We start from the raw sequence: 25,003 nt of genomic DNA on the forward strand, positions 1-25,003 counted from the left end.
GGTTAGCAGCCATAGCTCTTAACCACTGCTCCACCAGGGTTCTGGGCATGACCTAGGGAGCCTTAAATTTATATAGGTGTCTTGCCAGAAGTAGCGAGGCTGAATAAAGTCGAAGGGCTAGAGTCTATTTTTATACAAAAGTTTCTTAAGGGGTAGTAGTTAATGCTGGAATCCATTTTGTGTGAACATTTAAAATCATTATGAAAAGTTCCAGAAAGAAATGAGAGACAGTACACACAGAAACTCATTGTTTCATCGTTTCCCATACGTAGGGGAGGGATGTTCCACCAAAGGTACTTTATCTTAGCCTACGAAGAGGATATGCTATAGGGAAATTATGCTCTCACAAAGCAGTGTATTGCAACTTCCTCGTGACTGACCTGAGAACCCATTCCAAGTCACTAAAGCAAGAGTGGATGTTCCCAGGTTGTTCCCAATGAAACATTCCCCTAGTAACTAAATGGTTATAAAGCCAAGGAAGACTCCTTAAGCCAATCATGTATTCCCATATGATACGTTTCTGACCTTTGACAATAATGTAATTTTTCTTAATTTACTTCCTTCTGTAGTAGTATATTAGAGACTCCCTGACTGTGATTCAGTGGATTCTGTTAGTCTCTTGTGTCTGGTGCAAACTGGCACATCTCTCATTGCAACGATCACCTTTGTATTTGTTTAAGAAATATCTCTTTTCATCAAATTTGATTCTGGGGTCTTTTTCTCCAACTCCAGACAAGATGGTGGCTGTCAAGGGTAGTAAGAAGTAGTCAGAGTCTGGATATATTTTGAAGGTAGAGAGAAGAGAAATTCCTGACACACTGGATGTGAGATATGAGAGAGAGAATAAAATAAATGATGACTTCAAGGTCTTTTAGCCTGAAAGAGTGAAAAAACTGAGTTGAAACTAACGGAAATATGGAAGACTGTATATAGTAGGATTATTAGAGAAAAATGGGAGTTCAGTTTTACACATGCTAACTTTTAAATGCCTAGTATAAAACATCCAAGTGGTAATGTCAAAGAATCAGTTGTATATACAAGATGTGAGGTTCATGGAGTGGTCTAGAATACAGATACACATTTGTGAGTTGTAGGCATATAAACCAAAAAACCAAACACATTTTCATCAAGTGGTTAAGGGTTTGTCTACTAGCCAAAGGGTCACCAGTTCAAACCCACCAGTCACTCCATGGGAGAAAGATGTGGCAGTCTGCTTCCAGAAAGATGATAACCTTGGAAACCCTATGGGGCAGCTCTACTGTGTTGATGATTGAAAGCATGAGAATGGGTGAGATTACCAGGGAGGGAGTACGTATAGAGAAAATGTTCAAGGACCAATCTGTGGGACATTCTCCTATAGAATGGGTGAGGAGAGGTGACACCAGCGAAAACTATTGAGAAGAATGAGCCAGTGAGGTAGAAAGGCAGTCAGGACAGCAGTGTCTTGGAAGTCAGAATAAAAAAAAAAAAGCTTTAAGTTAGTGTTTACTGACATTGAGAAGTTGTCTTATTTCCTTTGGGCTATTTTTTTTTTTTTTACTGTTACAGGAATACCACAACTGTTTTCTTTAAGAAGCAGAAGTGTATTTTCTCACAGTGTAGGAGTCTGGAAGTCCAAATTCAGGGCACAGTTCTAGGGGAATTCTTTCTTTCTGTTGGCCCTGGGGGAAGATTCTTGCCTCAGTTTCCATAGCCTCAGAGTTCCTGGGGTCCTTGTTGATCCTCACATGTGCTTCTGTCTTCCTCAGTTTGTCCTCCCTTGTTTTGTCACAGGGCCTAATCTGTTCTTTTTGTATCTCAAAAGTCATTACACTTAAGACATACCCTACACTGATTATGGCCTCATTAACAGAACAAAGAAAACTGGTTTCCCAATGGGAATAAATTCCCAGGTATAGGGGTTTGGATTTCAACACAAATTTTAGGGGGACACAATTGAATCCTTAACAGAAGTCAAGGAAGAGAAGTTCTTGAAAAAGTGAGAAGTCATTGCTAATCTTGACAGGAAGTTTCCGTGAACTGGTGGTGTCAAAAACCGGAAAGTAGTGGATTTCAAAACTGGAGCTAGGAAATCTGGATAATTCTGTAGGGGATGTTATAAAGCCATCTGAGAAACAGGGTAGTAGCTAGAGGAATATGTTGGGTCAAGAGAAACCTTGTTAAGTTAGGAGACAGCACATGTGAATATTCATGGAAATAACATAATAGTCAGGAGACTACCCAGACGTTTCCCGTGTTCACCTGACTTTGGCACCGTTCTAGATCGTGGAGATACAGAAAAAGAAAAAAAAAATCTGTCTTCATGGACATAAATTGTATCATGGACAGAAGCCAACTTGGAGATTAAAAAAATGGAAATATGCATTATATTTGACTGTCCTTATTTAATAAGTAGAAACACCATGTTCAAGAGTAGGAAAGCGCATTATAAGGGATGAATAAACACTCAGGTAGAGGAGATAATCAGGTAGAGAAAGTGCTTGACGGCGACACAGAGTCAGAGTGAGCTGGACCCTGAGAAAGGCACAAGGAAAATGAGATGCTGAGATGCACAGCGGCCATCAGAGGCACACCTCATCTCCAAAACCATCCCCACTCTTACCCTGGTTTTCTTCACTAAAATTTCTGTCTAAAGGCTTTATATCACTTGTTTCAAAAAACTGGCCCCCCCCCCGCCCGCCCGCCCGCCGTTAGAGGGGGAACAAAGAGTGTATAGGTGTTACTACTGAGGATTAGGGAAATAAAGTCGACAATTGATCTAGATTTGATATCACAGAGGTTATTTTCAACGTGCAGCTGGGTGTACAGTGAGGATAGCAAGATATTTTTTTTTAATCAGAAAACTTTTCCCCTTGGCCAGTACGGGGATTGAACCCGCGACCTTGGCGTTATTAGCACCACGCTCTAACCAACTGAGCTAACCGGCCACCTCAGGGATAAGACTTTTTTATGTTCAGACACTAGGAAGATTTTTCACACCTTCTTCACTCATCCAACGATACTTGCGTTTACATAATCTTAACTATGAATAAATGACACTCCTTTTTCAAGCTTCTCTGTATGTTTTTTATTTCCTCTTTCCTCACTCCCGCAGAAAGAGACACAAAATCTCTACCTCCAGCAGAGATGAATTCGCTTCTCCTATGGAAAATAAGAAATTCTGGAGCCGTCGATTTCATCCCAACAGAAACATTACTAGAGAGGGCTCCTTCAGCCTACCCCAGGAAGCAAACCTTTGAGAACGATTCAGACACCTCAGGAGAAGGACCTGGTTGATTTGGTCCCTGCTGACGTCCTGAGAATTCCCCTCCTGACAGGAAGGAACGTCCCGGTGGATCTTCCTTGCCTGTTCCGAAATCCTGGGCAGATGACCCTTCTCTGTATTAGAGAAAACGCCCTGCAGCGTGGATCTCTGTGGGTCCTTTTTTTTGTTGTTGTTGTCATTCACCGCTCATGTCCCTCTTTCCTTTCTCTAAGGACGAGGACTGTGTTGTCTCGTTCTTTACTCCTCTAGGGTCCCGGGTGCCTGCACAGCATGGTGGGTTGGTCAATAATTTCAGTTCAAGAATTGGAAAAAGCGTACAGAATATCATCTTGGCTGATAATCAGGTTTTGGAAAAATAAATAAAGGCTCTAGATTTTGCTAACTGGCCAATACATTCTTTTAATCATTGCCTGCAATATTCAAAAAGTGTAGATCTTGACGCTCAGATTATTTCGGAGGTTTCAAGCTGCTCTTTTCTAGCCACCCCCATAAAACATGGACGCTGGAATGGAGAAGCGCAGATACCACCATCTTCTCCCTACTGATCTGGAGGCAACTGCCATCTCTACACTAGGTACTGAGTGTGTGGGTCCGCTATACTAAGCGATGCTTAAGGCAAAACCTGGAAAAAGGCGACTCCCTTTACATAAGCAAAAAAGGGAATGTTAAGGGAAGGTAGTGAAAACGGCAGGAAGAAGAAGTAAAGAAAAACATATCACAGTTTTCATTTTCCTCCAGTAAATCAAGTAAATGCAACAAGAAACTGTAGACTAACTTAAAAGAACTAGGCATGTGTGAAGCCTAATATAAAGATGTGTGATGTCCCAGGGATGAACAATATAGAGTCCAGTCTTGCAAATCACCCCTCCCCTGTATCTGGCCTGCAGCTTAACATTCCGGGGTCATATCCCTGCAGGTAGCTGCCCGGCCCCTAGTGCGGACTCACGGGCTTCCAGAGTTCGGTCCTGAGGGTCTGGTGCTCCGGTTCCTAAAGGGTAATTTCTTTCCCTAGAGGGGCATACACAAGAGTAATTTCCATGGGACAATACTGAGGAGTTTCTTAATATTAAATGCTCCTTTCCTGTCGCCAGCATGCCTGTGTTGTAAAGGAATCGGGTCTATAAGGGAAGACTGTTGTGAATAGTGGAGTTTACTTGGTCGTCTTAATAGGCAAAAAGTATGAGTGAAAGAAGTGTACCGTCACTAGGAGAATTTCCTGGAGGAAAAGACGACTTTGAGATTATCCAGCCTGGGGCATCTAGAAAAACTCTATTCTGTAGAGGGAACTTGAGACTGAAGGCCAGTTTCATCATAATTGCGGTGATTGGGTTCGCACAATACAGGAAAGGCCTTGCTTGCTATGAAACACGGTGGGAAAACATCTGTTTTCTGAGCTTAGAAATGAACTAATTTTGTACCGGAGATCCTTCCTCCTTACCGAACATACAAAAAGCAACCACCCATTGCCATTAACCGAACACAGAAGAGCGTATATATTGTGACCAAGGCAAGAACTCTCCTGCCCTCTGTGTTGGCCTGGGCTTGAAAGCAGTACCTCATGTCCCTAGAGGCGCTGACACTCAGGTCTTCGCCCAGCCATAGCTGGTGCAGCGCCTCCCCTGCCCCGTTCCTCTCTGTTTCTGTGGTTTCCAAGAGGGTGGAGGCAGGTCTCAAGAGAAGGCCCCTGCCCCAAAGATCCCCGTCTGCGTGGAGCCGGTGGTCCTGGCTCCCTTCAGATTCAGAGCGTGGAATGTACAGGTTTTCTGTCAAGTCAGGACCTCAAAAGCTTACCGGCTTTGAAATCGACCCCTAGGGACTTCTGGTGTCAAGTCAAATGTCATCAGCAGTCTCCATCAATTTTTTTCTTCATTCCAAAGGTCTTGTTCATTTGGTTTAATCAACATGGTGTCATTAATATGTTGAGAATTCTTAAAAGTGAAAGACTTTAGGGGAATTATTTGTATAACTAATGTAAGGCTAAATAAAGCAAATTTTAAAGTATTTTTAAACATAATGATTACCATTAATTTCAAAGAGCTTTCAACAGAACATCTAATAATCTTGGAATATTAAATAGTTAGGACATACCAAGAATACATCAAGATTATTAAGTTTTTTCTAACTTCTGAATAGTAATGAAAAATTTCATGGGTAAACAATGTGAATTTCCCAGTTAAAACTCTTTCATGAAACGTTGGAAAGAAAGTGTCCACAAACATTTTTGGGATCTTAGGATTCTTACTCTGTCCTATAGGGTCGCTACGAGTCAGAATTGACTCCATGGCAATGGGTTTGGTTTTTTGTTTTTGGTTAGGATTCTTGGAAGGGGATTCTTCCACTGAAAGTATTTGCTGCCCTCCAGTGGGTGTCGGTGTAATGTTGAAAAATAAAAGTTCTTTGGGGAATATTAGCTTAAGTATTAGGCAATGCTCCCAGGAAGTCTGGTTGGGTCAAACTTTTGTCTTTTTTGGCTGTTGTACAGCAGGATAAGTCTTATAAGCACATTTACGATTCCTGGGTCATAGTTAGAGAGGCCTGGTGGCTTTGGGTTGTGCATGTTTGTGTGTGTATGTTTGGGTGGGGGGACGTGGAGTATTTGAGAAATCAATGCAACCAAATAGATTTAGCAGCATGTTTGAAAAGTTTTATGTTTTTTGGAATATGTGTTGCCCACAAATTATGTATCAAAATGTTTCAAAATTTGTTATTTTAAGGCAGGAGACAAATGGCATATATGAATATTTATGGAAGTAACTTGAAAGTCAGGAGAAAATTAACAGATTTTATACATGCACTCTGGCTTTGGCATCATTCTAGGTCTTGGAGATCCAGAAAAGGAAAAAAGAAAAAAAAATCTCTCTTCATGGACAGAAATTAGAGTGGAAGTCAATTGATACCTTAAAAAAAAAAAAGAAAGAAGGAAGGAAAATATGCATTGTGTCTGACTGTGATTACTATAAATCTATAGGGATTAGTTTCAGTGGTAAGAAAGAGCAGTGCAAGGGCTGAGGTGACAATCAGGTAGCAGAGATAATCAGGTAGAGAAAGTACTTGACAGTCCCATGGAAACACAGCGCATTGGACCCTGGAAAAGGGACGAGAACAAGATGTCAGATGGACAACGGCCTCCATGCACACCGCCCATCCCCAAGGCCATCCCCACTCCTAGCCTCCTTTTCTTTACTAAAATTTCTATCTTATGGCTTTGTGTCACTTGTTTCAAAAATCTCTTTGTTTCTTCTCTTTATGATGCCCATTTTTGAGGGGGAGCAAAGAGGGTAGGTGTCACTACTGAGGATTATTAAAGACATACAGTTGACATTTGAACTAGATTTTATATCAGAGTGCCTATTTTCTCAGTTTAGCTGGGTGTGAATTGAGTGCAAAGGTATTTGTGTATTTATTTTTAATCAACAGAAATCTTGTTTTCCTGGCTCAAACAAAGCTGGGAACTTGGCATTGTTAACACCACACTCTAAACAAACAAGCTAACCAGACAACTGTTTAAAAAAAAAAAAAGTACTCTTTTACATTCTGATAGATCTGTCCTTGTTGTCCTCCTCTTCACTCATCCAAAGGAGACTGTCATATGCATAATCTTAACTATGACTAGATGACACTATTTTTTCAAGCTTCTCTTTATGCTTTCTATTTCCCCTTTCTGCACTCCTGCAAAAAGAAAAGAAACTCAAAAACTACCTCCAGCAGAAATGAACTTCGCTCCTGCATTGGAAAATAAGACATTCTGGAGCTTGTCTATTTCTTCCCTAGAGAAACATTGACTAGAGAGTGCTCCTTCATTCTTCCCCAGGAAGCCTTTGAGAAGGGTACTGCAACCCCTGGAAAGGATCAGGTGGATCAGGGCGTGAGGATTCCCTTCCAGACAGGAAAGAGGATCCCCGTTGGATCCGCCCCGTGCGTTCCTATATCCTGGAGAGACGGCCTCTTCTTTGTGCTCCCTCAAAGGCTAAAGTTGATTAATTTCCAATTTAGGGCAAAACATAATAGGCAGAGTACCTCTGTGAAAGCACCTAAAGAGACTTTTTATCTCCTGAGCCTTGTATGGTCCATGGATATTTAGATTCTCAGGGCACTTGTAGGGGATAACATTGGTTCACTATATTAATGACATATGATTCATTGCCATATGAATAGAGAATGATCCAGCTCCAAAATCCCATTCAATGTATGGTTTCTTGACCACTCCTGGCACAAGCTGTATTCATGTGGATTAGATATTTGTGTGCAGGAAGTTTATTAGGGAATGATATGGGAACAACACCTGTAAAGGAGTGAGGGAAGCAGGGTTAAAGGGGGAAAGTCGACAGGCAGGAAGAGAGGCCTGAGCTGATCCCATGAGGAGCCTTGAAAATGGGATGGCCCTTCAGAGTTAAGGCAAGAGAGTCAGACCTTTATAGGTATGTATTGAGTGTTCATTACTGTGGGCTGTTCAGAGAGGGAACATGGCCTTGACTGAGGCAGTTCCTTTCAGCTGAGGGCAATTCCTAGAGAGGGCCTCAACTTTGTGCCATGAGGGAGCAACACTTGTGGCAGCTGGGGAAATGAATGCCTTGTTCCTGAAAGGAGGGAACCTGGGTGTCACAACCCAGCACACAACACAGAGAACAAGGTTGGAGGCAGGCTTAGCAGGCAGCTGCTAAGCAGCAGTAGGAAGGTTGTTAGGTTACTGCAGTAATTCAGGCAAGAGATGCAGGTAGTTTGGGCCAGATTGGTAGCAGTTCAGAAGCTGAGAATTTTGTATCATGTCCCAGGAGCACCAACAGGACATCCCAACAGGAGGAAATGTTGTGATGCCTAGGTAAGAAGTGCATTTCATTATCCAGCTTTTGATTTTAGAGGACACTTGAGTCATGAAACAATATTATATCCAATTTATGAATAATAGGCACATGAACCTTCATACTAAAAAGAAATGGAAACAAAATTAGAAATTCTACCATTGATCCAATTCTTGAAAAGCTCATAGGTAATAAAAATGGAAAAACATAATAGCTAAAATTATAATCATGCTATGACTATTTCTTTTATTTAGAATTTTAAAATATGGAAGTTATTACTAGCTTAAGGTAATAATTTCAGATGAATATGGGATTAGATTAATTGATTACTTTGCTAATGGCTTGCTCTCATTTAAAATGGTAAAGATTAACTTATATTTTTTTAAATGGCTTCTTTTCCCACAAGGAAGAATTAGTAATCTTTTATCAGGACCAGTGGTGCCGAGGAAATCCATGTGACTGTGGATGAAATCAATTTTGAAGACAGTGTCTAAAGCAGAATCTCTCCTAACAGGCTGTAGAACTCTGTGTCCCTAATGAACTATTTTAAAAATATTTTAAAGAATAAAACAAAGAAAAATATTGACCAAATTATGCTAGTACTATTTTTTATGCCCTAAAATATTTATTTTAGAAAATGAAATCAACTTCTATAAATGAAAAGTAGGAATGGATTTTTTCCCCAAAGTTATTTAGCTAGTGAGAGCGAAGCATAGAATCTTGTCATTCATAGCCAAGTGGTGCTTTCCAATTCATAGCGACCCTTTTCAGAAAAATACCCAGGCAAACCAAGACAAAAAGGATAGCTTTTCAATAATTAGTGCTGGGACAATTGGATATCCACAAACAAAAAGAAGAATTTAGAGCCTTCCCTCAAACCATACACAAACGTTAACTTAGAATCCATCATAGACCGAAATGTAAGACCTCAAATTATGAAAGTTTTAGGTGAAAACACTGAAGAAAATCTTTGTGACCTTGGACACCAAAAGCACTATCCATAAAGAAAAAAACTGAATAACAGGACTAAATCAGAATTAAAATCTTTTGCACTTCGAAAGACACCATTAGGAAAATGAAAAGACAAACCATTGGCTGGGAGAAAATATCCCTGAATCAAATATCTCATGAAGGACTTGAATCCAGAATATGTAAAGAAATCTTATAAATCAATAACACTAAGATAATGAACCAAATTTAAACGCACAGAACATTTGAATAGACATTTGTCCAAATAAGACATGCAAATGGCTAATGAGCACATGTAAAGATGTTCAACATCATAGTTATAAAACCAAAAAAGAAAAAAGCCCAAACTCTTTGCTGTCGAGTTCTAACACATAACCACCATATAGGAAAGTAGAAGTGCTACATAAGGTTTCCAAAGACCAGCTGGTAGATTTGAATTGCAAACCTTTACTTAGCCGCTGTAGTACTTAACCACTATACAACCAGTACTACTCACAGTCATCATGGATGTATAAATTAAACCACATTGACATAGCACTTCACACTTACTCTGTGCCTATACCAGAAAACATAGATGATAACCTGTGTTACTGATGATGTGGACACATTTGAACTCTCATACAGTGCTGGTGGGAATGCAAAATGACACAGCCACTTTAGAAAACAGTTTGACTGTTTTTAAAAAGGTTAATAATAATTTTAACATATTGTTGTTACACGTTGAATTGAATCCTCCAGAAATATGTGTTGAAAAATTTAACCCCTATATCTCTGGACGAAATCCCATTTGGCAATAGGATTTCTTTGTTCTATCAGTGAGGCCGTATCGCTGTAGAATGTGTCCTAAACCTACTAACACTTGAGATGAAAACATCAGGTTAGAGTCAAAGAGAAGGGAGCACACGCTGGGTGGAAGACAGGTGCTACCAGAAAACAGACGCAGGTGAATCTACTTAGAAGCACATAAAGCAGCACAGGAAGTAGGATTGCAGGCTGCTAAAAGGTTAAGTTGGCTCCACTGGGGATTGAACCCAGGATCTTCTGCGTGTAAAGCAGATGTGCTAACCACTACACCATGGAACCACTATAAGTATAGTCCCATGGACATCCAGAAGAACTAACAAATCTGTATTGGAAGAAGTCCAGCCAGAATGCTCACTAGAAGTGAGGATGGCAAGACTTCCTCTCACATATGACGTGATATCACAAGGGATCAGCCCTTTGAAAAGGACATTCTGCTTGGTAAATGAGAGGGTCAGTGAAAAACAGAAAGACCTTCAATGAAATGGACTGACACAGCACTGCTACAATGGCCTCAAGCATAACAATGGTTGTGGGGATGGCACAAGAGCTGGCAGCGTTTTGTTTTCTTGTAGGGTCTGCTGTGAGTCAGAACCAGCTCCATGGCACCGAAAAACAACAAAATCAAAAAGTTGAACTAGACGAGAAAGAACTTCCTCCCAGAGACACATACTGAAGTTGGCCTTCTAGCCTCCTGATCTGTGAAAAAGAAAGAAAGAAAGAAAAAATCCTATTCTTTAAGCCACCCAAAGGACTGGTCCCTCCTGATAACATGTGGAAAGCATTTAAGAGGAGGCCTCACCATCCTCGCTTCTAATGAGCATTCTGCTTGTACTTCTTCCAAGACATTTTGTTAGTTTTTCTGGTAGTCCATAGGACTGTACTTGTTGTGGTTCCATGGTGTAGAGATTAGCATATCAGCTTTACATGCACAAGGTCATGGGTTTGATCCCCAGTGGAGCCAGTGGTATTTCAGTCACAGCAGCACTAAGAAACTAAGACATCATTATGTCAGGGACCACATCTGTTTTGCTACCTTTGTATTATCGGGGACTGGCACAAAATAGTACATCAATACTTGTTGCCATCAAGCCAATTCACTCTTCCATAGGGTTTCAGTGGAGCAGCTGCTAACACTTTAGTTAGCAGCTGAGCTCTTAACCTCAATGCCACCAGGGCCTTTCTGTATCAATGTATCTGCTACATTTGGGAGAAATCCTTCAGCTGTCTTGGGGAGGTGAGGCAGGCACAGAATTTTAGTATGATGTGAGGCCCATGGAGCTATGGCTAGTCTAAAGGTTAAATCTTTACTTCGGGAGCAATTCTCGTGGGGCCAAGCATTGTCCAATATTCTCTCAGAATCAGTTCCTCACTGATTTGAAAGTCCATTGAACTAAACATGTCTTTGGTCTGGGATAGTGACAACTAGACCAATGACCAACATAATGATAAATGGAGAAAAGATCGAAGTTGTCAAGGATTTCATTTTACTTGGATCCACAATCAATAGCACTGGAAGGAGCAGTCAGGAAATCAAAAGATCCATTGCATTGGGTAAATCTGCTGCAAAGGACCTCTTCAAAGTGTTGAAAAGCAAAGATGTCACCTTGAAGACTAAGGTGTGCTGACCCAAGACATGGTGTTTTCAATCGCATGATACGCATGTGAAAGCTGGACAATGAATAACGAAGACTGAAGAAGAATTGATGCCTTTGAATTGTGGTGTTGGTGAAGAATATTGAATATACCATGGATTGTCAAAAGAAAGAACAAATCTGTCTTAGAAGAAGCACAGCCAGAATGCTCCTTAGAGGCAAGGATGGCGAAACAGCGTCTTACATACTTTGGACGTGTTGTCAGGAAGAATCAGTCCCTGGAGAAGGACATCATGCTTGGCAGAGTACAGGGTCAGCGGGAAAAGAGGAAGACCCTCAATGAGGCGGGTTGACACAGTGGCTGCAACAATGAACTAAAGCATAACAACGATTGTAAGGATAGCTCAGGACCAGGCAGTGCTTCGTTCTGTTGTGCATAGGGTCGGTATGAGTCACAACCAACTCAACAGCAAGTAACAACAACAGTGACATTACCCCAAAAGTATGAAGGATAAGTAGTTAAGTTGTTGGGTTGAAAAACCAGCAGCATCTCAGTGGACTTATGTTTTTATATGGCTATTTATCTAATCTGGAAATGCAGAAATAAATCCTTCATACTGAATTGTTGTGAAACACAAACCTTTCAGAAGGATAGTGGGCCATCCCAAGTTTTGTATTGAGTTCCTGTGCTAATCAGGCCTCTTTATCCTCATTCACCTCTGAAATGAGCTCAATCTGTTCAAACTGTATTTCCAGCAGCCTGAAAACTTTGACACTTTTATTGTGTAATTTTAGGTCAAAGAATCTGTGAGCTCCCGATGTACAGGGTGCTAATTCAGCCTAGCCTCCCCACATAGTAGAGCCTTCATGTTCAGAAATGCTGGCTGTGATATGATGAAGTTGTTACACATGATAGCTGCTGATGGGAAAGCTGACCCCAAACAGTGTGAAGGTTAAAACAAGTTCAAACTCTCGTTCTGATAATAGAAACTAACATGGAAGTGAGGGATGTCCTGGGCTGAAATCATCATAAAGTTATAATAAAGCAAGAAGAAAGAGTCTATTCCGCAAAGGTTCAAAGAGGCAAAAATGGAAAACAGACAAGCAAACTGCCAGATCCATGTCTGCCCGAGTTCAAGGAATATTACAGAATCCAGTATATATTAACATTACAAATGGGTAATATCATTAAAAGTTTCACCTTTTCAAACTGGCTAAAAACTGCTAAATATACATGATTCTACATTTTGATTTGTCTTTCTTCATAAGCATTGGTTCAGATTTGAGTAATGGCAGTCAGGAAGGTCTTCACTGGTTCAACACATCTTACTATTTACTAAATGCTAAAAGACAAAGAAAAGAGTGGAAAATACGTGGATCTTTTGTGCTCTGTTTAAGATTTGTTTATATGAAATTTTCCCTAAAGGATGCTTTCCAGGTTTTCCTAGCTATGGTTTTTATACTTCAGGACCCAGTTGATGTGTCCTTGTGAGTTCAGCTCCAGCTAGGTCACTTTATACTCACGGACGGGGAATAATGGCCCCAATTTGAACTCCTGGGTCACGAGGACCGTGTCCCTTCACCTCTTTGGCCAACACACTTATTGGAGGTCAATAACCTTGGTATAGTAGAAGGAACCCGAGGTATGACATCCAGTCACATCTGTTTCCATATAATATTTATTACATTGTTACAGAAAAGGGAAAATCATTGATCTTTCAAATCTCATTTTCATCATTTGCTAGTTGAAAAAGTAAGCCAGAATACTCCTCAGAAGGGAAGATGTTGAGACTTTGTCTTATATGTTTGAACATGTTATCAGGCGGCACCAATCCCTGGAGAAGGTCACATGCTAGGTAGAGAGTCAGCAAAAAAGAGGAAGACCCTCAATGACATGGATTGACACAGTGGCTGCAACAATGAGCTCAAACATAGCAATGATTGTGAGGATTGTGCAGGACCGAGCAGTGTCTCATTCTGTTGTACATGGAGTCACTATAAGACTGCACCTAACAGCAACAACTACACTCTGTGCCAGACACGGTTCTAGTAACAAATGCTACAGTAGTAAACAAACAAAAAAAGCCTTTTGAGTTTTCCCTCAATGTAGAACAAAACCGGCATTCCTAACCAAGACCAGATTTACTGAACTGATAGAGACTAGAGGAATCCCTGAGACTATTGCCCTAAGACACCCTTTTAACTTGGAACTGAAGTCACCTCCAGAGGCCTCCTTTCAGTCAAATAATAGATTGGCTTAGAAAATAAATATCACCTGTGAGGAATGTGCTCCCTTAAAAAATCAAGTATACAAGACCAAATGGTCAACATTTACCCAAACACGAGAAGGCAAAAATGGGTAGGGAAGCTAGATAAATGGACATGGAACAAACAGAATGGAAATAATGAGAATGCTGACACCTTGCAAAAACTGTAGCCAATGTTGTGGAAAATTTGTACAAAAATTGTAAAATGGGAACCTAATTTGCTGTGTAAAATTTCACCTAAAACACAATAAACATTTTTAAAAACACCAGAAAAAGTCTTTTCCCTCATAGACCTTACATTCCAGTGGTAAAGAAAGGCAGAATGCAAAATGATTATGTAAATTACATAGTGTATTAGATGTACACAAATATATTGACAAAAAAATCAGGAATGAGTATAAAGTGTTCAGGAATAGTGCAACTCTGGAAGTCCACGGTGGATTCACTAATAATGTGATATTTGAAGAAGATGAGTTAGTGCACGTATCTGGAATAGAGTGTTGAAAGCAAAGGCAGTGGTTAGTGCGAATGTCCTGAGGCAGAAAGATGTCTAATGTATTTAAAGTACAACAAGAAGGTCAATAATAACTTTACCAGAGTGAGCAAGGGGGAGAGCGGTAGGAGAAAAGGTCAGAGAGGAAATTGATTAGGGAGCAGGGACATTATGTAGAGCCTTGTGGATTATTCTAAGGATTTTGGCTTTTTTTTTTCTGAGTACAGTAAGGATCCAATGATGCATTTTTAGTAGAGAACAATAAGGAGCCATTGTCGGGTGTTAAATATTCTGTAGAAAGTATCTTGTTAAAGGCAATGGAAGCAAACTCAAGACATAATAAGAGATACTGATAATATTCTGGACCCCTGGTGGTGCAAGGTTAAGAGCTTGTTGGCTGCTAACCAAGCGGTCAGCAGTTAGAATCCACCAGCTACTTGGAAACCCGATGGGGCAGTTCAACTCTGTTCTATAGAATTACCCTGAGTTGGAATCAACTCCATGGCAACAGGTAATAATATTCGACATTAGAGAATATTATGGCTAGAGCCAAGCTAATAGTAATGGAAGTATCTGAGAACTTGCCATATTCCAGATATATTTTGAAGATAAAGCAAGGACAATTTTCAGAGTGACTGCATATGCTGAATAGAGCAAAAATGGAGTCAGTGAAGGTCCCAAATTCTTAGTCCTAAACAGCTGGAAGGATGGAGTTGCAGTTAAATGAGATAGAGATCAATATGTTTGGAACAGTTTCAGAGGATAGATATGAATTCCAATTTGGGATATGTTCAGGTTAAGATGCTTACTGTAAGACTTCTAAGAGGAGATAATCAGTTGGCTAGAGATACACAATGGTACTCCAATGAAGACCATGGAAGATGTAACCATGAGATGATGAGCTTAGCCAGGGAAGGACAACAAAAACAGAAGAGGCCTGAGGATTGAGCTCTGAGACTTTACAGTGTTTACCCAAAAGCCAAAGAGGTCAGATAAGGAGATAATCAGGTAGAGAAAGTGCTTGACAGTCATATGGATATAGTGCACTGGACCCTGAAAAAGGGACAGGGAGAACAAGATGTCAGATGCACAGTGGCCATCAGACGCACAAACCACTTCCAAGGCCATCCCCACTCCCAGCATCATTTTCTTCACTGAAATTTCTATCTTAAGGCTTTATGTCACTTGTTTCAAAAACCTCTTTCTTCTTCTCCTCACCCACCCCTTTAGAGGGAGAGCAAAGAGGGTAGGAGTCACTACCTAGGATTAAAGAAATAAAGTTGACATTTGATCTAGGTTTTATGTCAAAGAGGCTCTTTCAAACAGTTCAGCTGGGTGTGAAGTGAGTACAGCAACGTCTTCTGTTGACCCAGCATGGGCATCAAACCAGGTACCTTGTCTTTATTAGCATCGCCTAACCAGCTAAACTAACCTGCCACCAGTAAAAAAATTATTTTACATTTAGAAACTGCTAAGTGTGTTGACTCCCTCATCACTCATCAAAAGAACCCTATCATTTACCCAATCTTGACTATTACTAAATGACACTAGGTTTTCGAGTTTCTCTTTCTGTTTCCTATTTCCCTTTTCCACACTCCTGCAAAAAGAAGAAGAAACACAAAATCTGTCCCTCCAGCAAAAACGAACTTCGCTCCTCCGTCGCAAAATAAGACGTTCTGGAGCTCATGGAATTCATCTGAGAGAAACTTTCACTATAGAGGCTTCCTTCATCCTACCCCAAGAAGCCTTTGAGAAAGATTCAGAGACCCCTGGGAAGGATTTGTTCGATTTGGCCCCAGCTCAGGACATGAGGATTCCTCTCCAGAATGTCCCAGGTGGATCAGTCCCACCTGCTACTAAATCCTGGGGAGATGTCCCTTTTCTGTGTTCCGGGAAGGCTAAAGTTGATTAATTACAATTTAGGGCAAAATGTAATAGGCAAAATACCTCTGTAAAAGTATCTAAAGAGACTTTTATCTCATGAGCCTTATATTGTCCATGGCTAGTAAGACTGTCTGGACATTTGTATAGGATACCATGTGTTCACTATATTAATTGCCACAGGAATACAGAGCTATCCAGCTTCAAAATCCCATTTACTGTATGGTTTCTTGGACCACTCCTGGCACAAACTCTATGCAAATGGGTTAGATATTTGTACACAGGAAGTTTATTAGGGGATGATATGGGAACAACACCTGTGAGGGAGTGAGGGAAGCAGGATTACAAGGGGAAAAGTTGACAGGCAGCAACAGAGGCCTGAGCTGATCCCTTGAGGAGCTCTGAAGATAGGATGGCCCTTCAGAGTTGACGCAAGAGAGTCAGACATTTATAGGCATGTATTGAGGAGTCATTAGTGTGGACTGCTTTCAGAGAGGGGACATGACCTTGATAGAGGCAGTTCCTTTCACCTGTGGGCAATTCCTAGAGCAGGCTTCAGATTTGTTCCATGAGGGAGCAACACTAATGGCAGCTGAGGAAATGAATGCCTTGCTCCTGAAAGGAGGAAACCTGAGTGGCACAACACATCACAGAGAACAAGGTTGGAGGCAGGCTTAGCAGGCAGCTGATAACAAGCAGGAGGGAGGTTGTTAGGCTACTGCAATAATTCAGACAAGACATGCAGGTAGTATGGGCCAAATTCATAGCACTTCAGTAGTCGAGAATGTTGTATCATTTTGAAGAAGCGCCAACAGGACACCCTGACAGGAAGAAAGGTTGTGATGCCCATGTGAGAAGTGTATTTCTTTTGATTTTTGATTTTACAGAATACATGAGTCATAAAAGAATATATCCAGTTTATGATGAATATGCACATGAACCTTAATACTCAGAAATAATGGAAATGAAATTAGAAATTCTACACATTGATCCAATTCTTGAAATGCTCAGAAGTAATGAAAATAGAAAAATATAATCCCTAAGAATATAACCATGCTATGACTATTTCTTTATGTAGAATGTCGAAATATGGACGTTATTTACTATATTAAGATAATGATTTTAGGTGCACGTCATAGTAGATGAATTGACTATGGTGCAATTGGCTTCTTTGCATATAAAATGCTGAGATAATAAGCTGATTAATCACAAGATAATGACCTTAGCTTTTATGATATTAGAATAAATAGAGAAGAGGAGAAGTCTAAGGACTGAGTTCTGAGGCTGTCCAATGTTTACCCAAAAGCCAAAGAAGCCTTGGGATCCAAATGGGCAACGCTGTGTTCCTCTTTAAAGCAGTCACTTCTTTCCTGCTCATCATATTCAGATTAAAATCTAACCTCCGTACTGTACAGGACCTTCCCTGACCTCCCTGTTCTTGCACCTGTTATTCCACTTACCTTCTCTTCTCTGAGGGCTCTGATTCAAACCTACGCCTGAAGCTCTCTGTACACCACTTACTCTCTATCCTATTCACCCAAGATCAGAATCTCCCCTCCATTCAACTGCTCTTCAACCAACTCATTTTTTTTTTTTTTCAATTAACTGAAGTGTTGTTTAGCCACCAATGTCGTGATCATTAGCACTGGGGGTGATGCCCCTTTTCTGTCCTCCTCTGAGAAAACCCTGTGATTTTTATCAGTTGTTCTACTCACCAATTTTACTGTAACTAAATTACTATGGGAAAATTTGTCATAATGATCACTTTAGGTGCCTCTTTCCTCCCTCTAGCATTTCATTTCCCTAAGGACATCTGGTACTTCTATTCGTCAGCATGAGACTGGGCTGCTCAATAATTTCTTCAAAATAAGTATTAAGGCAAATTTTTGAGAAAGGTTAACGAACAAACATAGGTGTTGAATGGAATCGCTGTCTAACCTGCCGATCTGATCTCAAAATACTGTCAAGCTTGACATTGTGCTAGTAAGAAACATGCTTTTCGCCTCCTTTACCCCCAGTATTTTCATCAGGTCGTTTTTTAGCTGCCAAAGAAGGAGACATAAAGTGATCTTTCTCAGAGACTGAGAAATCTCTCTAGTCAAAAAATTTTAATCCTTGGGGACAAGCACATTTTCGCTGCTGAACACCTTGACCTAGACTCGACCTTTGGAAAGTTTAATTTTAGAGCCCTGGTGGTGTTTTTTTTTTTTTTTTTTTTTGGTGGTGTAGTGCTTTGGCCGGGGCTGCTAATCAAAAAGGTTAGCAGTTCAAATCCACCAGGCGCTCCTTGGAAACTCTATGGGGGCAGTTCTACTCTGTCCTATAGGGTCTCTATGAGTCGGAATCTACTCGACAGCAAGCGGTTTGCCTTTTTCGTTTGGTGGTGTAGTGGTTAAGAGCTCAGCTGCAGACCAAAAACTCCGCAGTTCGAATCCACCAGCGGCTCCTTGGAAACCCTATGGGACAGTTCTACTCTGTCCTATAGCGTCCATGTGAGTCAGAAACGACAGGGCGGCACCTGACAGGAACAACAGAAGGCAGATTGCTTCCAGTCTCCAAGGGAAGGACAGTGATTTAAGACAGCTGAGATGAAATGAATAACAAATAAGAGTCAGGTACATCACAATGGTCATCTTCCTGCTATACAACAGATTAAAGGGTTTCGGACACAGAATTTACATGTTCCAGAACACAAAATATGAGTGAGACAGAATAGAACTTCGTTTGATGCTCAGAATAGAACTTCATTTGACGTCTAATAGACTCACTCGCCACAGATTACACTTCCATAGATCCAGACCACCTTCACGAGCCTCGGTTAGCAGAAAACTGGGCACAGCCCGACACCCACACCCTCTGCTCCTCGGTCTTTCTCGCTAGTGCCGAGGCACAAATTGCCGAGGGCCTACTGAAACCAGCCCTTTCATCCTGTTTCCTAAGGGTTCATGTTCAGTCATCGGGAGATGAAGATCATTGCGTCTTGCACCATCAGAGAAATGAGATCAGAATTTATCAAGAAATTTCTTGAAACTTGCCGGTGATTTTCCTGGTGCTTGTAAAGGAATTGGGACCCTGGGAGTAGCATTTGCTTGACTATCATTTCTCGAGTTTTGGTACTGCTGATTATAAGAATGGAGAAGTACAAGGGGAAAAAATGTTTCTCAACCTGAAAATATCCTGAAGGAAAGCACACATTTCCTATCAATCAATTACAAACGGGAAAGAAAAGAAGACATGAGAGTTTCCGTAGTGTAGTGGTTATCACGTTCGCCTAACACGCGAAAGGTCCCCGGTTCGAAACCGGGCGGAAACAACCTGGGCATTGTTTTTGTGAGTTCTGAATTTCACCGCAGAAACTCTTAATCCGAACATGCTTCAACGAACCCCTTAACCTTTGCTTCCCTTTTGTATCACCTGACTTTAAATTAAAAGAATAATGTACTTGACTTGCCTCCCCTCCCGCCCCCGGACGCTTGTCAGGTTTTCCATTTCCCATTGGGTTACAGAAGTTTCTGCACCCGGTAGAAAGGCGAGATCTCCATCGTTCTCTGGCACAGGATTCAAAGTGGAGAGTCCTGAGACAATAGAGTGGCTGCTACACACACACACACACACACACACACACACACACACACACACAAATTTGCCGCAGGTGACTTACGACTCACGGAGACGCTATGGGACTCAGCCTAACGGCCCCATTAATTTTCCTACAGTAGCTCTTAGATTCAAACTTCTGACCTTTAGGATAACAACCAAGCTGTTAAGCAAATCGCCACCAAGGCTATGGACATGAAATAAACCAAAAATAAAACAAATTAAAAAAAAATTGCCATGGAATCAATTTTGACACACAGCAACCGCATACATCACGGTAGAACTGCCCCACAGAGTTTCCAAGGAGCGCTTGGTGGATTCGAACTGCCAACCCTCTGCTTAGCAGCCATAGCACCTTACTACACCACCAGGTTTTCCGGACATGAACTAGGGGATCTTAAAGGTATGTACGTACTTGGCCAAAAGTAGTGAGGCTGAAGCAGACTAAAATCTATTTTTATTTTCAAGTTTGGTAAGCGGTCATAGTTAATACTGGAAACCACTATGTGTGAGTGTTTGTTAAAATCAGTATGGAAAGTTCCAGAAAGGAATAACACTACAAGCTGAAACTCATTATTTTCATTGTTTCCCTACCTAGGGGTGGACTGTTCCATGAAGGGTACTGTATCTTAACCAATAAAGAACTGCGCCACAGGGAAGTTATGCTCTCACAAAGGAGCTTATTGTAATTTCCTTTTGCCTGCCCTGAGAACCTGTTGAAAGTCACCCAACCAAGAACAGATGTTGCCAGGCTGTTCCCAAGGAAATGGACTCTAGCCAACAAAGATTCCTTAAATCAATCATGTATTCCCATAGGTGATGTTTCCCACCTTTGACAATCATGTAACTTTTCTTAATTTACTTCCTTCTGTAGTAGTATTTGGAGACTCCCTGATTGTGATTCAGTGGATTCTGCTAGTCTCTTGAGCTCAGCGCACACTGGCAAAATCCTCGTTGCAATGATCATCGTTGTCCTTGCTTAATAAAAATCTCTTTTCTTTAAATTTGACTCTGGGGTCATCTTCTCCTATGACAGACAAGATGGTGGCTGTCAAGGAAGCCAGAAATAGTCACAGTCTGGATATATTTTGAAGATAGAAGAAAAATTTCTGACATACTGGGTGTAAGGTATGAGAGAAAGAGTAAAATAAATGATGACTTCGAGAGTTTTTTTGCCTCAAAGACTAGAAGAACTGAGATGTCATTAACTGAAATGGTGAAGCTTGGATATAGTAGGATTATTAGAGAAAGGTGGGAGTTCAGTTTTAGACTTGCTAACTTTTAGATGCCTGGTACAAAACATCCAAGTGGCAATGCCAAGAAATCAGTTGTATATAGGAGACACAAGGTTAATGGAGAGGTCTAGACTGCAGATACAAATTTGTGAGTTGCAGACATATAAACCAATAAGCCAAACCCATTTTGATGAAGAAGTTAAGGGCTCAGCTGCTAGCCAAAAGGTCACCAGTTCAAACCCACCACCCACTCCTAAGTGAAAGATGTGGCAGTCTGCTTCTGTAAAGATCATAGCCTTGGAAACCCTATGGGCAGCTCTACTCTGTCCTGTAAGGTTACTAGGAGATGATGTAGGCATACAGATGATTTAAAATGAGAAAGGGTGAGATTTCCAGGGATTGTGTGTATATAAATTACAGGCTCAAGGACCAATCCGTGGGACTTTCTAATATAGAATGGGTGAGGAGAGGCAAAAGAAATAAAGGATAATGAGGAGGTTGAGCCAGCGAGGTAGAAAGATAGTCAGGACAGTAGTGTTTTGGAAGGCAAAGTAAAAAAAAGGAAAAAACTTTTAAGACTGTAAGTATGTTTGTTGACACTTAGAAGTTGTCTTAATTTCTTAGTGCTGCTGTAACAGAAATACCACACGTGGTTTTCTTTAAGGAATAGAAATTTATTTTCTCACAGTTTAAGAAGCTGGAAGTCCAAATTCAGGGCACTACTGTAGGGGAATGCTATCTCCCTCTTAGCCCTCGGAAAAAATCTTCCTCTTGGTTTCTATACCCCCAGAGTTCCTGGTTCCTTAGTAATCATCAGGTGTGTTCCTGTCTTCCTCAGTTATGCTCTCTTATCTCAGTGCCAGTCTCTTCTTTTTGTATCTCAAAAGTTATTAAATTTAAGACATACCCTACACTGATACAGCCTCATTAACATAAAAGAGAAAACTGATTCCAAAATGGGATTAAATCTCCAGGTATGGAGGTTTGGATTCTATCACATATTTTAGGGGGACATAATTGAATCCATAACTGAAGTCAAGGAAGATAAGGTCTTGAAATGTGAGAAGAATTCATTAGTAATCTTGACAAGGACATTCCATTAAATGATGGCGTTAAAAAAAAAAAAAACAAACCAGAATGTAGTGGATTTAAAAACACAAGGAGAGAAACTGGAGACAGTAAATCTGGATAACCCTTTAGAAGTGATTTTTATAAGGCCATCTGAAAAACAGGGTAGTATGTAGAGGAGTATGTTGGGTCAAGACAAACCCTTTTAAGACAGGAGAAAAATAAATAGCATATTTGAATGTTCATGGGAATAATACAATAGGCACAAATTGAGAGGTTTCACACATTTAATCTGACTTTGGCACAATTCTAGGTAATGGTAATCCAGAAAAAAAAAATCTGACTTTGTGGACAAATATTGTGGTGAAGGCCGACTGGTAAACAAAATTTTGAAAAAGAAAAATATGCATATGTCTGACTCCGATTATTTTAACAACTGAAAGTATCAATTTCAACATTATGAAAGGGCAGTGCAAGGGATGAGTTGTGAGTCAGGTAGAGGACATAATCAGATAGAGAAAGTGCTTGAGGGCTACATGGTAGACAGTGCGCTGGACACTGAAAAAGGGACAAGGAGAATGCGATGCTCTTATGCACAGCGGCCATCAGGCGCACACCCCATCCCCAAGACCATCCTCACTTCTAGCCTGGTTTTCTTCACCAAGATTTCTATCATAAGGCTTAAGGTCACTTGTTCCAGAAAACTGTTTTTTCTCCCCCCCGCCTTTGGAGGGGGGCAAAAGTGGTATAGTCGTCATTACCGTGGATTAAGGAAATAAAGTCGAAGTTGGATCCCTAATTGGTGTCACAGAGGTTATTTTCAAACTGTAGCTAGGTATACCGCAAGATTTTTTCAAATCAAAACTTAACTCCTCCGCTTGGCCCGTACAGGGATCGAACCCACAACCTTAGCGTTATTAGCACCACGCTCTAACCAACTGAGCTAACCAGCCACTTAATCAAAAGATCCTTTCATACTCATAAAGTTTGAAGATTGCTCACTCCCTCGTCATTCTTCCAAAGGTTACTCTTTTTTTTTTTACACAATGTTAGCTATGACCAAATGGCACTGTGTTCAAGCTTCTCTTTAGGTTTTCCGTTTTCCCTTTCCTCACTCCCGCAAACAGAAAAAGAAACAAAAACTCTACCTTCAGCAGAAATGAATTCCTCCTCCTATGGAAAATAAGACGTTCTGGAGCTCGTCGATTTCGTCCCGACAGAAACATTCCCTAGAGACGGCTGCCCCATCCTGCCCCAGGAAGCCTTTGAAAAGGATGCAGACACCTCCGGGAGGGATCTGGTGGATTTGGTCCCCGCTCAGGGCGTGAGGATTTCTTTCCACACGGAAAGGAACATCCCCCGTTGGATCTGACCAGCGTCTTCCTATACCCTGGGGTGATGCCCCTTCTTTGTGTTTTGTGAAAACGCCCTGCCACGTGGATCTGTGTTGGTCCATTTTGCGATTTTATTGTCATTAACTGCCTGTGTTCCTCTTTCCTTTCCTTGAGGACTGTGTCTTCTCATTCTTTCGTCCTCTGGTAGCCCCTGTGCCCGCACAGCACGGTGGTTGACTCAATAATTGAAGTTCACGAACGGGAAAAAGCGTACAGAAAATCATGTTTGCTGATGATCAAGTCCTAGAAAAATTAAAACAGCTCTAGATTTTGCTAATCTGAAAATATATTGTTTCGATCATTACCTGCGATATTCAAACAGTGGAGTTCAAGACGCTCAGATTATTTCGGAGGTGTCAAGCTGCTCTCTCTGTCCCAGGCACCCCCAGAAAAAAAGGGACTCTGAGATGAAGCAGCACAGACATCACCACCATCTCCCACTGCTCTGGGGACAACTGCCATCTCTAAACTCATCGCAAAGTGTGTGGGTCCTCCATGCCAAGTGATGCTTAAGGAAGAACCTGGAAAAAGGCAGCTAGCTTCTAGCTAACCAAAAGAAGAAAAGAACTCTTAGGGGAAGGTAGAGGAAAAGGGAGATTACAAAAAAAAAAAGAAAAATATATCAGAGTTTTCATTCTCCCCCAGTAAATCAAATAAGTGGTACAGGGAAACTGCAGACACAATTCAAAGAATTAGGCAGGTGTGGGGCAAAATCTAAGGATGTTTGTCATCCCAGACATGGACCATATACAGTCCAGACTAGGAAATGCCCCCAACCCCATGTATCTGGCCCTGAAGCTTGACATTCCGAAGTCATATCCCTCCAGCTGCCCAGCCCAGGTGTGGACCCACAGACCTCCAGAGTTCAGTCCTGAGGACCTTGAGCCCTGCTTCCTAAAGGGTCATTTTCTTTCACTAGAAAACATACACAAGAGAAACTGACAAGGGACAGTATTGAGGAGTTTCTTGAAACCAAATCCTTCGCTCTTGCCAGCCTGCCTGTGTTTGTAAAGGAATTGGGAACTTGAGTGAAGACTTTGACTGTTTTGAATAATGGCTTCTGGTTGTTAATTTTAATATACAAATAGTATCAGTGAAAGAAACGTACCATCACCACGACAGTTTCCTTGAGGAAAAGACGGCTTCAAGATTATCCAGCCCGGGGTATCTAGAAAAACTCTGTTTTATCTTGTGGAGGCAACTTGTGACTGAAGACAAGTTTCATTGTAGATGAAGTTATCACCTTTGCCCAATGCAGGAAAGGCCTTGCTTTGAAAGCAGGTGGGAAAATGTCTGTTTTTTCAAAGTTAGAATTGAATTGATTTCGTATGGGAGATTTTCCCTCCTAACCCAACATACACCCAAAATATAAGAGTGAAAATATTTTGACCAACATTCAAAAAAGCTCATGCCCTCCGTGCACTCCTGTGCTTGAAATCATGGCTTTGTTTCCCTAGAGGCCTTGACATCTGGGTGTTCGCCCCACCTCCAGTGTGGGCCAGCCCTTCCCCTCCCCCATTTCTCTTTGTTTCTGTGTACTTCAAGTGGGTGGAGGCAGGTGTCAATGGAATGAGGTGCCTGCCCCTTAAACCCCAGTCTGCAAGGTAAAGTGGATCAGGCTCCCTTCAGAATCCAGGGA

At 41.1% G+C, this 25,003-nt stretch overlaps 4 non-coding genes across 4 annotated transcripts; 1 reads left to right on the forward strand and 3 right to left on the reverse strand.

Moving 5' to 3' along the window:
• Positions 1 to 2,853: 2,853 nt before the first annotated feature.
• On the reverse strand, positions 2,854 to 2,927 carry TRNAI-AAU (transfer RNA isoleucine (anticodon AAU)). The gene has a single exon. It is a non-coding gene; the product is annotated as a tRNA-Ile (tRNA).
• A 7,116-nt stretch (positions 2,928 to 10,043) lies between these two features.
• On the reverse strand, positions 10,044 to 10,116 carry TRNAV-UAC (transfer RNA valine (anticodon UAC)). Its single transcript has one exon. It is a non-coding gene; the product is annotated as a tRNA-Val (tRNA).
• A 9,194-nt stretch (positions 10,117 to 19,310) lies between these two features.
• TRNAV-AAC (transfer RNA valine (anticodon AAC)) lies at positions 19,311 to 19,383 on the forward strand. The gene has a single exon. It is a non-coding gene; the product is annotated as a tRNA-Val (tRNA).
• Positions 19,384 to 22,849: 3,466 nt separating this feature from the next.
• TRNAI-AAU (transfer RNA isoleucine (anticodon AAU)) lies at positions 22,850 to 22,923 on the reverse strand. The gene has a single exon. It is a non-coding gene; the product is annotated as a tRNA-Ile (tRNA).
• Positions 22,924 to 25,003: the final 2,080 nt, after the last annotated feature.

The sequence above is a fragment of the Loxodonta africana genome, chromosome 1 (assembly GCF_030014295.1).
Source record: "Loxodonta africana isolate mLoxAfr1 chromosome 1, mLoxAfr1.hap2, whole genome shotgun sequence".
In the NCBI taxonomy this organism is placed as follows: domain Eukaryota; kingdom Metazoa; phylum Chordata; class Mammalia; order Proboscidea; family Elephantidae; genus Loxodonta; species Loxodonta africana.